This window comes from Miniopterus natalensis, chromosome 1 (genome assembly GCF_054644295.1).
Source record: "Miniopterus natalensis isolate mMinNat1 chromosome 1, mMinNat1.hap1, whole genome shotgun sequence".
NCBI lineage: Eukaryota > Metazoa > Chordata > Mammalia > Chiroptera > Miniopteridae > Miniopterus > Miniopterus natalensis.
Window position 1 is genome coordinate 56,801,731 of NC_142081.1, and position 16,916 is coordinate 56,818,646.

Here is a 16,916-nt window from a genome sequence, read left to right on the forward strand (position 1 = left end):
AGAGAAGACTCAACCTTTTCATTTCAGGAATGAAAACAAGGACATTAATACCAACCTGACACATGGAAAAAGGATTTTAAGGAAATATTACAAAAAACTGTACACCAACAAATTAGATAAACTACATGAAGTGGACAAATTGCTAGAAAGACACAACTAAACTGGACTCAAGAAGAAAAAAAAATGTGAATGGCTCATAGCAAGTAAAGACTGAACTAGTAAAAACAAAACAAAACAAAAAAAAAGTTCTACAATGAAAAGATGGCTTTAATAGTTTACCAAATGTTTAAATAATTAATACCAATCCTTCCCAAAATCTTCCAAAAAATTAAGGAACACCTCCAAACTCAATCTATCAGGTCAGTGTTACTCTGATACCAAAGTCAAACACACTACCAGAAAAGAAAACTACAGGTTAATTATGCCTTAGGAACATAGATGCAAAATCCCCAACAAAATACTAGCAAATTAAATACAGCTTAATTTATCCCAGGAAAAACAAGGGTGATTTAACATATGAAAAAATCAATCACTATAATACACCATATTAAAAAAAATAAAGGGAAAAATACATATGATCATTTCAACTGATGCATAAAAAACATCTGACCAAACCCAACACCTTTTCATAATAAAAACACCCAACAAACCAGGAATAGAAGGGAACTTCTTCAACCTAAAAAAAGGCATCTATGACAAACCCATAGCTAACACCATATTTCATAGTGAAAAACTAAATGTTTTACTGCTGAGATAAAAAATAAGACAAGATGTCCACTTTCACCACTTCTATTCAACATTTTACTGTAAGTTCTAGCCATGCAATCAGGCAATAAAAAATTAAAAGGAATCCATGTTAGAAAGAAAAATGTAAAACTAGCTCTTTGCAGATGACATGATATTGTATAAAGAATAAACCTAAGAGTAAAAACTGGATAAACTTCATAAAAAAATTTTTTTCTGTTCACCAAAAGACACCAGTAAGAAATCAAAAGTCAAGCAACAAATTGGTATAATATTCAGAAAACATATCACACAAAGTACATGTACGCAGAATATTTAAAGAAACCCTAAAACACAAAAAGAAAAACTAGCCGATAGAATGAGCAAAAGACTTGAGAGGACACTTCATAAAAGCCAGATGATTGGACACAATTATATGAAATGATACTCAGTATTATTATTGAGAAGTACAAGTTAAAAATCACAACAGCATACTAATCCACATCTACCTGAATGGCAAAAATTAAAAAGACTGACAACAAATGGTAGCAAGCACATGGAACAATGAGAACTCTCAATCTGCTGATGGCAAGGTTTTTGGTAAAAGTTTTAATTTCTAACAAACAACACCTAGCCCTTTGGCCTATGTTCACTTCTGAGTTTTTACCTAAGAGAAATATAAACATGTCCACAACATACTTTTATAAAACTGTTCTTGACAGCTTTATTTACAATAGCCCCAAACTGGAAAAAATGAAAATGCCCAGCAAAAACTATCTTGAATCAAACCTCCTTCTAAAAGTTCGGTAAAGCAAGTTTCACATTAAAAAGTAATAGATATTATATAGAACCCATGGTTATAAGAAAAAAAGAGAAGCAGAATAAAATCTCTAACTTCCTACAGACAATAAATCATAAAAGATAAGCCCATAAAAACAGATTACAACTATAAACTATTTCCAAGGAAGCTTAAAGATGCTGCTGATAAAAGAACAAATTTGGGGCAGGAGGAGGAGGGAGATGAAGTAACAAAACTCAGAAAAAAATTAAAAAGCAAAGAAAAAAATCATTTCAGAAACAAAGACTAAAAAAGAAGGAACAAAGAGAAAAAAGGGAATACTTCTAAACATTAAAAAAATGAAGCCTCAAGAGAAACTGATTAAATATTGAGGATAGTCAAAGATCAGATACTCAAAAGTATAAGAAAACTTTCCAGGAAATGGAAAAAGTTGAAAATCATGTATTGGAAGACACAGGCCTGAGAACAGCAACCCAAAATGACAAATACCAAGACACATTCTAGTATGAATTACTAGAGGGGGGGGGGGGGATATCCTTTAGGCATTTAGGCCAGATGTAGGCTAACTTTTCACAGACCCAAACAATAAATATTTTAGTCTTGTAGACCATAGGATGACAGTTAAATAAAATTCAAATACTAGTGTCTGGAGTCATGCTCATCGGTTTCTATATTGTCTATGGCAATGTACAGCAAAAGCAGCTAAATACAAAATGTAAGTGAATGGGCACGGCTATATACAATAAAACTGTGTTTACAATGGTCAGTAGTTTGCAAAGCCCTGATCTAGGCATACACTAAGTAACTTTATTTTTTTCATTTTTTATTTACTGACTTTTAGAGAGAGAAAGGGAAAGAGAGCAGGAAAATATTCATTTGTTGTTCCACTTACATTATGCATTCACTGGTTGTTTCTTGTATGTGCCCTGACAGAGAACAAACCTGCAACCTTGGTGTATAAGGACTATGTTCCAACCAATGGAGATACCCAGCCAGGGCTACTACGTAGCTTTATAATGGAAATAATAATAGACTATTCTAAATTTTTAAAAATAATATGTGGTCTATTTTATTTTTTTAATACGTTTTTATTGATTTTTTGAGCGAGAGAGAAAGGGGGAGGGATAGAGAGAGAAACATCATTGATCGTCTGCCTCCTGTACACCCCCTACTGGGGATCAAGCCCAAAGCCCAGGCATGTGCCCTGACTGGGAATCAAACTGGTGACTTCTTGGTTCCTGGGTCGATGCTCAAGTGCTGAGCCACACCGGCCAGGCCTAGTCTAAATTTTTCAATAGCAATACTTTATACCAGAAGAAAAATGGAGTAACATATTTAAAACACAATAATCAAGGAAAGAACATGTATACCAAGGATTTTATATGCAACAAAAATAACTTACAAGAATATGGTGACAGACAAACTATTATCACTATGCAAGAACTCTGGGAATGTTGTGCCTATGGAGCCCTTTCTGAAAAATCTAATAGAGCACTTCAGAAAACCAAATTGACTACAGATATTGCATAAAAATTGGTGGTGAGCATCAAGCATAGAACATGTTACTAATAAAACTAAAATAAAATGAAGGTTTAAGGGAGAGAGTATAGCATGTAATGACTATATTCTCTGACAATGTAAGTATAGACTCAACTATTTAAAAGTGAGGGAAGAATGAGGACAACACAGCAAAAAAAAAAAAAAAAGTGTATATAAGCCTTCAGCAATCAAGTGTATGGTGAAAGTGCTGGCATTGCTAATTTGAGACTGTTGTGAGATAAATCTAATTAATATTTAGATTTCTAATCCAAGTCTGTCATTCACTGAGTCTTTGGGAGACAAGACACAGTATGGAAAAGGACAGAGATTTAAGATAGAGAAGTTAAAATCCTTGAAATTCTGACTATGGCCAAGTTAAAAAGGCAAGAAATCCTCTCCCCAAAAAGCAACCATTCAGGTGGACAAAACGACAAAAATTATTTTAGTACTGTGGAAGTCAACCAGAGGCATACAACAATTTGGGAATGCTTATAAAACTGCTCAACGCAGGGTAGAATATTGAGAGTCTGTGCGATTCTCATCTGGGGCTGCTCCAGTCTCTTATCTTCCCACCTGCAAGCGCAGATGATTTGGCAAGCTGAGAGGACTGGCAGCACTGAAGTCACCATAAAGAGAGACTCACATGATTTAGAGAGTTGGACAATGACCACACTCAGTGGTATCATCAGTATAAGTTATAATTTTGGTATGTGATAATTTCTATGGCAGGCAAACTACAAGGGCCAATAGTTCTACTAGCCTTAAGTTGCAGGGGTTGTTGGGACAACCATACTGCTGTTTGAGGCAGCACACATGCACAGCAGAGACTAAGAAGGCCCAAGTTATCTACGTACTCTTGGCCAACCTTGTGGCTGCACACAGCAGATATGAAATGGATCAGTGGAAAATAAAAGCTGGATAGACTTGGAAAAGGCCTGAACTTTGAATGTGTATCCCACAAAGATCCACAGGGAGAGGAAGAAGCCTTAATGCACCAGACATTTGAGCACATTATGTATCTAATCATTAACTGAATCACAAAACTACGCAGACACGGGGTATGCCCTGGTATGTCAAGCATACTTGCAGAGAGAGAGATTTCATACATTTTGCCTGGAGAAGTTAGTAAACAAATAACGTTCAAGGGAAAAGATTCTGAATCCAGAGTGGCTACAATATGTTATATAAAACGGTCAGTTTTCAACAAAAAATTATGAGACTGCAAAGGAACAGAAAAATATGACCCAAACTCAGGAGGAGGGAAAAAGCAGTGAATATGTATTATATACCAGACTTACAACTACTCAAGGAGAAGCACAGGTAAGTGTTCAATCTACATAAGACAAAATTCACTCTTAATCCCTTACAAATTTGAGAAATTTCTATTTCTGGTGGCCATATCTAGCCTTTTCTGATTATAAAATATACATCGTTAGAAAAATTTTAAAGCACAGAAATATATGGAAAAAGCTCACATAATTCCTCAATCTAGAAATGACTGAAATGAGGTTAAATATTACTCTGCTTATTTAAACATTTTTAAAATTTTTAAAAAAATATATATCTTTATTGATTTCAGAGAGAGGAAAGGAGAGGGAGAGAGAGAGACAGAAACATCAATGATGAGAGAGTAATTGATCGAGCCCACAACCCGGGCATGTGCCCTGACCAGGAATTGAACCCCTATCGCCTGGATCCCAGGTCGACACTCAACCACTGAGCCATGCCTGGCCGGGCTTGTTTAAATATTTTTAATCAATAGTTAGAATTACACTTCATGCAGAATGATAGACCATTCCCCCCCCCCCTTATACTATGCACTCCTTACCAATGTTCTTGAAAAATCTAAAAATGTAATTTTTAATGGCCATGTGATATTCTAATATAGAGATAAACATTCTATAATTTATGTGTTTACTGAATGACCTGCTGAAAATTAAATTATTCATAATTACTAACATCACCTCAAATGTAAAATGTGTACATAAATTTCAGTCCATATTTCTGATTCTTTCCTTAAGATAGTTTCTTAGAAGTGAATTAGGTGAAAGATTATTAACATTTGGTAGTACCTCTAGAAATACTAACAAACTGCTGTTTGGAAAGATGGCTTCACCAGCAAATACAAAGAGAGCCTTATGGCTGAATCATACACATCAGAATTTATTTTTAATTTTTAAATTGCTAATTGAAAGTAAAAATTATTTTAAATTGTAGTGATAACTAATAAAATTAAATGCTTTAATTATATTTATAGGCTACCTCTATTTCCCATTTTGTTAAGTGCCCGTGCATGCCCTTTTCTCTTTTCCTAAGAGAAGGAAAACACTTACCAACTCATTTTAATGAAGTCAGCATTACCATGATACCAAAACAAAAAAAAAAACAAAACATATTAACTGGGCCAAGTACAGGTCAGTAACTGCCTACATAACAACATCTGTAATAACCTAATTTTATTACCCAAACTTAAAATATAAAGGGAAGAGTTTTAAACATACATATACAGCCTTGTCTTGATAATCCTACTATTCATGTTAGAATTTAACACATCCTCTAGGTTCCTTAGAGCTCCATTACTAGATAAGTTCTTTTCCATTATTAGTAATAGAATAAAACAGGTAAAGAATAGGAAATGACTACCCTAGGGAAATAAATCTACTAATGAAAATGATACAATTTAAGTAGATTACAACACAAAACAAACAGCAAGGGGGCAACAACATTTTGAAGTCTAAGATCTCATGACATTGGGGGCAAAAAATATATAATGAAAATCATTCCCACTTTTTCAACATTTGAACCAGATCTCATTTCAGAAATAGTAAAAGCTGATTACTCAGCAATCTAAAACTGGGCAATGAAGTTTGCTTTCTATTTACCTGCAGCCCAGCTAAAAGAAATAGGGGAGGGGGGAGTCTCTTCCCAATACTCATTATAAATTATAACATTAATTGTTAGTTCTCTACCACCTCTAAATTTCAGACACATCCAACAGCCTTTCCAACACTCACTTGACGCTTCAAATTCAACATATTCAAAACCGAATTAACTTTTCCCACCACACCCCCATCTCCAAACTTGCTCTTCCTACTGTATTTTTCCTACTACTATAATCTTGATCACATGTAATATCACCTACCTAATCAGTCAATCCAGAAACCATCCCAAACATCCTAGTCATTCTTCTTCTCCTTTGTGCCCTATGGCCAATCACCAAATCCTGATGATTTTACCTCTAAAATATTTCTCAGACTTTTCTCCTTTAAATCCATCCTCTGTATTCCACAAATCTGCCTATTTCTTCCCATCAACTACCTTCAAAATAAAGACTAAACTCTAGCATTATATATATATAACTACAAGATCTACCTCAGTCATTTTTTCATTCCTATCTGCTGCCTCACTCTGTACTCCAGTAATAGTTTCCTGCCCACACTGTGAGGTATCATGCTTCTGCTTTTTTCTACCTAAAACATTCTTTCAACAAATTCTTATTCTCATCATTTAAAGTTCAGCCAAAGTATCATGTACCCCAATAAGTAACCACTTCCATATCTCCAAGCCTATGTAAGCCTGTGATTATCTCGACATTAACTCTTAGCAAATTATATTGAAATAATCTGTCTGTATATCTCTAACTGTACTAGACAGTAAGAGTCGTGAAGGCAGAGATCTTATCTGTAACTCCAGTAACCCGACACACAAGATAACTCAATCTTTGTTGAACTGAACTATAATTTTTCTTTCCCTCAAAAAAAAAAAAAAATCTAGAGAACTGGGAGTGAGGGGGGACTATGTCACTGAAACACAATCTTCACAGCAGTAATCAATTTTTGCTCACAAAAACGGGCCTATAAATAAAACCAAAAATGTTCCTTCCTCATACCATTTCCTTCCTCTTCAGAAATCCCTGACCCCAAACAATATTTGAAGCAAACAATTATGGTTGCAAATTATCTCATGATAAGATTATAATAATGATATAAGCAAGACTCAGTTGATAATTTGCTACTGAGGTCTTGAGTGTATAAATTTCTATTAAAAAACAACAACACAAACAAAATAGCACATTGTATGAAGGATTCTTAACAAATTACCTAGGACTAACCCAATGTGCATTCCTACAAACAAATGTTTGCTGAATATACAGGGATAAGAGAGAAACAAAAGTGGGTAATAAAATAAAATTGTGAAAATATCAGAAATCAAATTTTAAAGGTAATAAAGTCTGTTTTCCCCATAAAATTTGGTATGTGTAAATTATAAATTGGCTACATAAAGAATATATGCATGCAAGGTTCTAGAGTAGGCTCCTGAGGAAGTTACTAGAGGAATAACCTCTGAAGAGGTACCAGTCTAGAATCTATCATTAAAATATAAAATATAAATCATTCTAGTACTTCATTTCTTCAACAGCAAAGAAGTTACTGGACATCAGATCTGTGAATTTCACTACATGTAAATTTTACCTAAAAAAAGAATTGTCAAAATGAGAAGTGAGTCATTAATTAATCCGAGCTGTTTCCTTCCTTCTATCACACACAACTCATCCCAAAGCATAATAATTAAGACAAACATTTACTACATGTAGTTAAAAAGTCTTCAGAATGGTTCATTATTAATAAAACAGACATTACTGGACCAGATGCCCCTTTGATCTCTCTAGCTCTAAATTTCTATGGGTTTGTTATTTATACTCTATTACAAATGGTATCACTACTAAATTTATATTAAAATTTATATTCATGAAAGAAAAATCTAAAAGTCATTGCCTTCGTTGACACCAAATAACATTTTCAAGAGTGTCAGCAACCATTTTCACTGTCTATATTTCTCATTTGACTAATCTGAAATCAACAGCTTCAGGTACTGCAACTGTCCACTTTTACTTTCTACTACTTAAGCCTTCATTAAATGACTTCAGAGAAGGAGGAGGTTTCTCTGTCACTCCCACTTATCACCTAATAAAAGTCAAAAGTCAACTAGGGCCCTGGACAGTGTGGCTCAGTTGGTCGGAGAGTCGTCCCACACACCAAAAGGTTGTACAACGGGTTCAATTCCCGATTGGGGCACATACAAGAGGGAACCAATTGATGTTTCTCTCTCACAAAGCTCTTCTCTCCCTTCCTCTCTCTCTAGAATTAATCCTCGAGTGATTTAAAAAAAAAAAAAAAAAAGTCAACTAGGGCAGAAGGAATGAATGAATCCAGTATTACATAAAGCATCAACTCCAAGACTCTTCGATGAACCATTCCCAACAAAGTTGGTCCTTTTGGATCATAATTATTTCCCATGTATGACTTTCTCTTTTTTATTAACATCATAGAATTTTTCAAGAAACTATTAAATATAATAAACTTATAAACAAAAGCACTTCCCAAAACCCAAAATATAGGGAATATAAAAAAATTAAAGAGCTGCTGAGTTAGGTTAATAAACTTATGAGGGTCCCCCCCCGAAGTATTTCTTCAAGGAACCAATAAATAAATAAACAGTATTTTCTAAAACCATGATCAATAAGTTTTCTCTAGAGGAACAAAATTTATGGGTTAAGAATACTGATGACTGCCTGGCCGGGCATGGCTCAGCAGTTGAGCGTCAACCTAGGATCCAGGCGATTGGGGTTCGATTCCCGGTCAGGGCACCGGGCTGAAACCCCAGTCAGGGACGTGCAGGAGGCAGCCGATCAATGACTCTCTCATCATTGATGTTTCTCTCTCTCTCTCTCCCCCTCTCCTTTCCTCTCTCTGAAATCAATAAAGATATATTTAAAAAAAAAAAAAAAATACTGATGACTAAAACACTCCATGAAAATGACATTATTTAGTTTGTTGACCACTAAAAATACTTAAGGCACAGTCATTCAGATAAATGTTTGTGTGTGTGTGCTTATTTTTGTTTAAAATATTACAGATGTCCCTTTTCCTCCCCAATGACCCATTCCACCCCTTCCCACCCCCCTCCCCAGGCCCTATCCACACCATTGTCTGTCTTTGGGTTGTGCATATATGTGTATGAATTCTTTGGTTAATCTCTCCCCCTCCACCTACCCACTCACCCACCCACCCTCCTCTGTCCCTCTGAAATTCGTCAGTCTGATCCATGCTTCCATGTCATTGAATCTATTCTGTTCATCAGTTTAGTAAGTTCTTTAGATTCCACATATAAGTGAGATCATGTGATGGTTGTCCTTCTCTGCCTGGCTTACTTCACTTAGCATAATATTCTCCAGATCCATCTATACTGTCCCAAAGGGTACAAGGTCCTTCTTCTTTACAGCTGCATGGTATTCCATGGTGTATATGTCCCACAGCTTTTTCACATATATGTCTTAAAATGCTACTATTAGCACCCCAACTGAAAACCTTGTATGTCCTCAGCAAAAATACCATTAGGGAAAAATCATTATTTGTTATGGACAGAATGAGACCGTATGTCCTTATGCTGAGGACGAACGTACTTGTACTTCTTTAACCTAAGCTTTAAAAGAACAGTAATTTGAAGATTAACTACCTCCAGTAAACATAATTTAAACAACTTGTAAAAAGAGTATTCTATTACATGGTATGAAAGAAACTCATACCAATAAAACTTCATAACACAATGTGTATTTTAGCAAAAATATAGGTTCTGATTCATAAGAACTGAGTACCAAAATACTCATGAAAACTTTTCCCCCCTCAAAAAGCACATAGGAAACTTGTCACTCTAGTCTACCGTTTATCATTTTACTACTATCCTTTCTATAAAATATACATATTCCAACATATATATTTTAATTTACTGGGGTCACCTTATACATACAAGTTACAAAGTACTTATTGGATACATTAACAAAGACAAACTGAAGATCAAAAAAAGTGAAATTAATTTCAGCAGAGTTTTCCTAAGGGTGCTTTTTATTTAAGTAGTTCTCACCGAAACAGCAAAAGAACAGAGAAATAACTTATTTATACTCTTTTGACAAAAACTTCTATTTAAAGAAAATTAATTTTATACTAAACTTACTCTCTCTCAGGTCTGTAGAAATCTGAAACCCTCAGAACACATTAATTTGATAGTAAGAAAAGAACCAATAAAATGTTGACAAAGAAGAAAAATAGTTATTAACTTAAAAAGTCTCAAAATTATGAAGGAAAACATTAAGGCCTTTGCCCCAAATAAATTTGCGTTGAGTATCTGAAATAATTTCCCACTATCTTACCACTACCCACATCAAGAAAAAACTAATTATGATTGAAGTAAACTGAAGAAAAGGTTTATGAAGAGTGAATTTTTAAATTACTAGTCAAAAGTGAGGTATAATCATAATTCTAACAGAAGTGCCCTCTTGTTTGCTACTACTAAATAAAAATATAAAAAGGTGTATTCTCAATGAGGAAAAACTGCATGATTGTTTAAAATGTGATTGTATTTTTCAAATAATTATTATCAGTACATCAGAAAATTAAAGGACTATATAATTATCTTATTTAACAAAATATATCAAAGCAGGTAAAGATCAGTGAGAGGTTAATCATTTTCAACTCAACAGGATAATCATACATATTTGGGAAATACCAGGAAGAAAACAATTACTACTAAGAGTGCTTTTTAAGTAAGTAGTAAACAAATAATCACCGGTTTTCCCCTCAACTAAAAAGATACTTACATGTTCTGGATGTTTTTCTTTAACAAGTAACATACTTTTTAAAATAAAACATACTTTTAAATTCCTACTTAAAAATTACTTTAACTGGTCAACATGAGAAACTTAAAATATCAGGTTATGCTGCTAACAGGGTCTTAATCTTCCCCTTCTTATTTTTAGCAATGTCTCTGCTTTAGTTCCCAAAGAATTTCTCAATATAGAAGTATTGAGACCAAAGAAAGAAAACATTCCTCTAAACTGTATAAACCACTATTACTAAATATTAATCCCAATTATTTATAAAGTGAACTTTTTATAAAGTGCCTTCCAATAGTAGTTTTGTGCTTCTTTAATCAAAGTAGTAAACACATTTCCTTGTTCTTGAAGAACTACAGCTTATGAAAATCTGATTGCTACAAACTTAACTCAAATCACTGCCTATGATTCATGTTTAATCTGGACATATTTCCTTGTCTACAATCTCTCTAAATTAATACAGGAGAGCCTATGAATACATAAAACATGGGATCAGTAATATAGTCAACTGGCCTACTGTGACCTTGTATTACCATACTAACTGGGGGACTTATAGATGAGGTTAACAAACAAAAGGGCTGGCCAAACCTATAAACCATATTTATCTTTAAGGTCCCATGATTCTTCTTGGGACCACACTTAGTCTCACCCATCCTAATTGTCATATTAACAAGATTCCCAAAGGACCCCAAGAGGCCCAAGCTTCAAACTATGATTCTACCCCCCATCATCCCTTTCTCTCCTGGACGATTTTCCTATATGCCACAACTATCCTAATCACAGACGTTGCATAAAAGTTTTCTTCTAGACCTGGCCAGTGTGACTCAGTTGGTTGGAACATTGTCCTGTACACCAAAAGGTGACTGGTTCGATTCTTGGTCAGGGCACATACCCAGGTTATGGGTTTGATTCCCAGTTTGGGCTCGTGTGGGAGGCAACTGATCGGTGTTTCTCTCTCACTTTGATGTTTCTCTCCCTTCCTCTCTTTAAAAAAATCAATAATATAAAAATTTATTTATAAAGTTTACTTCTATATTCCACAGCCTCTGAACCCTCTCCAGTTTGTAAACTACAGCAAGTTTACTTGATAAACCAATCTGTGCCAATACTGTCGATAAAGGAGAGTATTTTAAAATTTCTCTTCCAGAAAATCTGTGATTTTAAACAGAATATTTTAGAAAAAAATCCATAACACTTGGGAGAAACACAAATAGAGTTTGGCATTGGCAATTCTTAAATTATACCTCACAGCCAACCACTTACTCTATGTATCTGTGATATACATCCAATTACAATATAATGTAGTTTAAATTTTAAAAATTAATGTAGTCATATAATCAGTAATAAACATAAGCCTGGCTTAGATATGTCTCATGGCAAATGTCAAGTAAGTAGAGACTGAAACTGCAATTGTATGGTTTTACCATAAATCCCCTATCTGTTAAATCTTCTCATCCTCAAAGTAGAGCAAATGGTCCCCTGTAGTCAATCCAGTGAAAATGGTCAGGTAACTTTTTAACCTACCCCGAATTACTTAGAGGACACCATATATGAGTTCCTCTCAGTATATCTGATATTTAATATTTAAAGTGTCTTTACCAACGTGGTAAATTACAAATATAATTATAGAGTAGTTTTATTTTGAATTCTGACTGACCACTTTATTCTTTATCACATTAATACAAAGCTGAGCCCGGCCGGGTACGGCTCAGCGGTTGAGCGTCAACCTGGGATCCAGGGAATCAGGGTTCGATTCCCGGTCAGGGCACATGCCCGGTTGTGGGCTTGATCAATGACTCTCTCATCATTGATGTTTCTGTCTCTCTCTCTCCCTCTCCTTTCCTCTCTCTGAAATCAATAAAGATATATTAAAAATAAATAAATAAATAAAAATACAAAGCTGAGATCATTTAATACTTTATTCAATCTGCAATTAATTCTACAATTACATGTATAGAGTCTAGAGTTTTTCTGAACAACAGGTCCACGTTTTTTTTAAAACAGGATTGAATGGATTCTGTTATATAATAATCTTGTGAAGAAACCTCTGACCAGAAATCTCAAACATGGCATCAGCTAAATGAATTTGGGAAAGATACAACTTCCCCAATCCTTAATTTAACAGTGGAAAAAGAATAACATTACTAGCTCTATGTAGACTGAAATACTATAAAACATACCAATCCCATTTGCTTTTTTTCTGCATTCCTATTTAGAATTTCTAAATAGCTACAAGTCCACAAGGTTAAGGACTATACCACTTAGAGCTTTTATATCCTTTCAGAGTATTAGAAGGGTATTAGAGGAGTGCAGGTACTAAATGAATGTAGAATTAAAACAATTCGGGAGAATTCTTGAAGACAAAATCTACATACAATGCTCACTCAGCTAGTTGTAAACCAAATTTTATTAAAAACATTAATGCTTTATAAACTACCCAAAAAGTCATTAAAGTACAGATAAAGTCTACACTAGATCAATAATTTATTTTACATCCTTTTAAGTCACACATTTGGCTCTATTTTTTAAAACAAATTGGCTCAGACAGTGTCCAATATGCCCTCACCTCCACTTCCCACTTCCTATTCTTTCGGACCTAGAGGGTAAGTATGAAGTTCCACTCAATCCTAAAAGACTGCCTCAAATATGAGCTACATTTTGCCTTGACTTTCTTTATGACCTTGGGTGGGGAATCGACCAAATGAGGACTATAGTGATGTTTGTGTGTTCCTGTTTATTACTGAAATTTAATCCTAATATACCAACAATAGTGAAGTCTTCTAAACTGGACCTAGAAAGCTGAAAGCCTTTTAGTTATAAACATCAAATGATACATGATAAGAACCACGTTTTAAAAACTTAATTTGACTAGTCAGAAAAACACACACAAAACTATAAAGGCCCCAAAAGAACAAACAAGATTCTGAAAACCACCAACAGCCTCTTTAGTACCTCTCTTTACAGACTAGTCAGCAATGTAAAAAAATAATAATAGCCCTAGCCGGTTTAGCACAGTAGTTACAGAGCGTTGGCCTGCGGACTGAAGGGTCCCGGGTTCAATTCTGACCAAGGGCATGTACCTCGGTTGCCGGCTGGATCCCCTGCCCCAGTCAGGGCGCATGTGAGAGGCAACCAATCGATGTGTCTCTCTCATATAGATGTTTCTCTATCTCTCCCCTCCACTCTCTCTGAAAAATAATAATAATAGTAATAAAGGAGGAATAAAACTAGCTTTAACTAGTCATTTCCTTGCTTTAACGCCTAACAAACGAAAATTTAGAAGTTGCAAAGAATGGAAAGACAGTATATTAAAAAATCTACAATCCGAAAATTAAAAAGATAAATCTATCATTTAGGCCATAAATCTATATGCTCATATTGGGCGGTAATCTTAGTATTGTTTTATTAGCATTAGAAAGGTAAATCCCTGCCTTGGAGGAACATCTACTCTAAGTACATTTCACTTCAGGATCTTAGAGCAGTTTATGAGCAATATCTCTTCAGGTTTCCCTAAGGTATTCTAAGTGCTTAACATCGTTCACACATCCAGCCACCACTAGGGTAAGAAGTAAATAAACACGATTTACTTATACACTTATTTACCAAGGAACTCTAGTCAAGAATGCAAAAGTAAACATCCATACAAGCATTTAATACTCAAAGAAAGAGTACAATACTACGGACGATAAGAGTCACCCTTAATTGACCACTAAAGAAACCAGAGGCCTTCCACATGGGCTGTTCTTTACTACCACTCCTGATTTGAAAAGAGTAACAATGTCAACTCAACATTTTAACAGTACGGAAGATAAACAGAACTTAGTGAAATCTCTTCTTCCAGATCCTCAAAAGGTGTTTATAAAAACTGAGATACAGCAACGCCCCCCTAAAAGCACCCTACTAGAAAGAATGAAATATAAAAAACATCAGGTGGCCCATGGTTAGGAAAGCTGATCTAACCCAATTATCCGGAGGGACCACAGGATTTGGGAGTAGGAACGTGAGATCGGGGTGGGGGTGGGTAGCAAAGTGAAATCTAACCCCAGAAATCACAACACAGGCCGCGCAGCCTGGGAGCTAAAGCTGGCGGGAAGTGAGCTCCCTTTCTGTTCCCAGGGGAAAGTCCAGAGAAGAGCGGCTCCACACAGCGGACGTACGAGGCGCCAATAGTGCATGCCTACCAAGGCGCGGGAGCCGCTGAAGAGCCCGGTGGAGAAGGGGAGGAGATCCCGGCAGACGGCCCTGGAAGAGGAGGAGGACTAAGGTTGGAAGCAGCGGCAGTGTCTGAACGAGGGGGATTACCTAACTGTGACGACAGAGAAGTGTCCTCAGGCTCCGGCGATGGTCCCGACTGCGCAACGTGAGGTGTCTTTCCCGCTTAGCCCGCAGCAGCAACAGAACCAGCTCCTTCAGCCAGTCGCCATTTCCCGCCTACCGACCTGCTGCACCGCACGGACAGGGACCCGGATGGAAAGCGGCCTCTCCGCGCAGGCGCTTTGACTTCCTCCTCCCCCTCCCGCCACAATTCCGCGAGGTGGGAGGGAAGGAATGCGGACGGCCACAGCGGCAAAAGAAAAAAACTTTTATTTCCTTGAAGAGCGTTGGAGTTCCTGTCTCCGGAAGAAACTCGGGAGGTCGAATTCCTGACAAAAATTGACCGCAGGGCTTTAGGACCGGATGAAATAAGAAGACCCAAACCTATCAGAATACGCCAAGGGCCTGCGGGATATTTGTACTTTAGGGGCCGCCGTAGCTGGTTGTGTAGTGGTCGCAAGGGGGGGGGGAGTAGAGAGTAAAGCGTTGGGAGTGGAGAGGCGGGGATCCGAAGGACGGTTTTTCCTCCCGCTACTAACGGAACTGCTCAGGCAGAGCTGGGAGGGGGACGCGCCCTCGCCCCGGAGGCGGGGCTTAGGAGCGCGTCGCGCTCTCTGGCAGCTCGCGTTCAGTTACCCGGGCGCGCCAGGTGGGTGGAGCCAAGTGGGACGGGTGGGACTAACGGCTTGGCGCGCTGGAGGAGCTGGGCTTGGAGAGCTCTGCCTGGAGTCGGGTTAGAAGAATCCTTCGTCTTTTCTGGGATCCCGGCGGCCCCTAAAAGTCCTCTTCCGCTGCCTAGCCGCTGTAGCAGTTATTCATGGATCTGTTATGCAAACCCACGCCCTTCGACTCCTCGCGATGTCGGCGGTGGTTCTGCTGAAAAGTCAGATTATTCAGACAAATGGGTTTCTACCTGCAGTCCTGGGTCAAAAGTACCGTCAGCATCACAGGTGAAAATGTTATCAGTCCGGAGCGTCTAGTCCTAGTGGAATATCAAAAAAAACCAAACTTAGTGGTTGGAAGTGTACTGTTTACTAAGACTCCAGCCACTTTCAAAATTCAGTCAGGAAATATTTATTGAAAAAGCACAATGTTAGGACCATACTAGTTGCGACAGATACAACAGTGAATAGACCCTGCCTTCCCGGAGTTCACAGTCTATTGAAGAAGACAGAATTTAAATACAGTGTGATAGAATGACCGGCGTTGTAAAAAACGAGAGGAGACGGTGAGGGGTGTGGGAAGGCTTTCTTGAGATGACATATAAGTGTGACATAAAGAATTGATGCTACAGAGGAAGTGTGTCTAGGTAAAGCAAACAACGGATGGGAAGTTCCAAATACGAGATTGCTTTGAGCAGTTGGGGAAGTAGTTCTGTGCACCGGGAATAGAGATGGGGGGAAGACAGTGGAGAAACGTGAGGCTGAGAGGTAAGCAGAGAATCCCTGTAAATCTGGGTGTTTCAAAGTGTGAAGCAGGTGGGCTGTCTTCTGAAACCCTTATATACTACAGATGCTGCCAGAACTCAAGTTATTTGCACCCTAAATCTTCCTAGTACAAGAATGCTCCAAATGGGACATTTATTGAGAGCCCATGGAATACTGCATGCAGAATCGGTAACAGTCCACAACAGATTCCTGAAAAACTAATTAGAAAGCAACAAATAATTACTGATTATCTAGTGTGTATCATAGAAAGCAATAGAATATAAACAATTACCCCAATTATGGCTAAAATAAATTTTAAATCAGGTAAAGATATATTTCTCTAAATATGTTAGAAGTAGTAATTTCAAACTTTCAGTCTCTTAAAACAAGTAAAATATGCCACTTACAGGGCACTTTTGTATGCATTTATATGCACTTTGATTTC

At 36.8% G+C, this 16,916-nt stretch overlaps 1 protein-coding gene across 2 annotated transcripts in view; it reads right to left on the reverse strand.

Moving 5' to 3' along the window:
- The window catches only part of CTDSPL2 (CTD small phosphatase like 2), a 73,957-nt gene extending 58,807 nt beyond the window's left edge, over window positions 1-15,150 (reverse strand). The window contains exon 1 of one of the 2 annotated variants that reach the window (XM_016211427.2): window positions 15,033-15,150. The gene's annotated coding sequence lies outside the window, so the exon portion shown is untranslated. The remainder of the gene's footprint in view (window positions 1-15,032) is intronic. The other variant, XM_016211410.2, reaches the window with a different exon arrangement.
- Window positions 15,151-16,916: the final 1,766 nt, after the last annotated feature.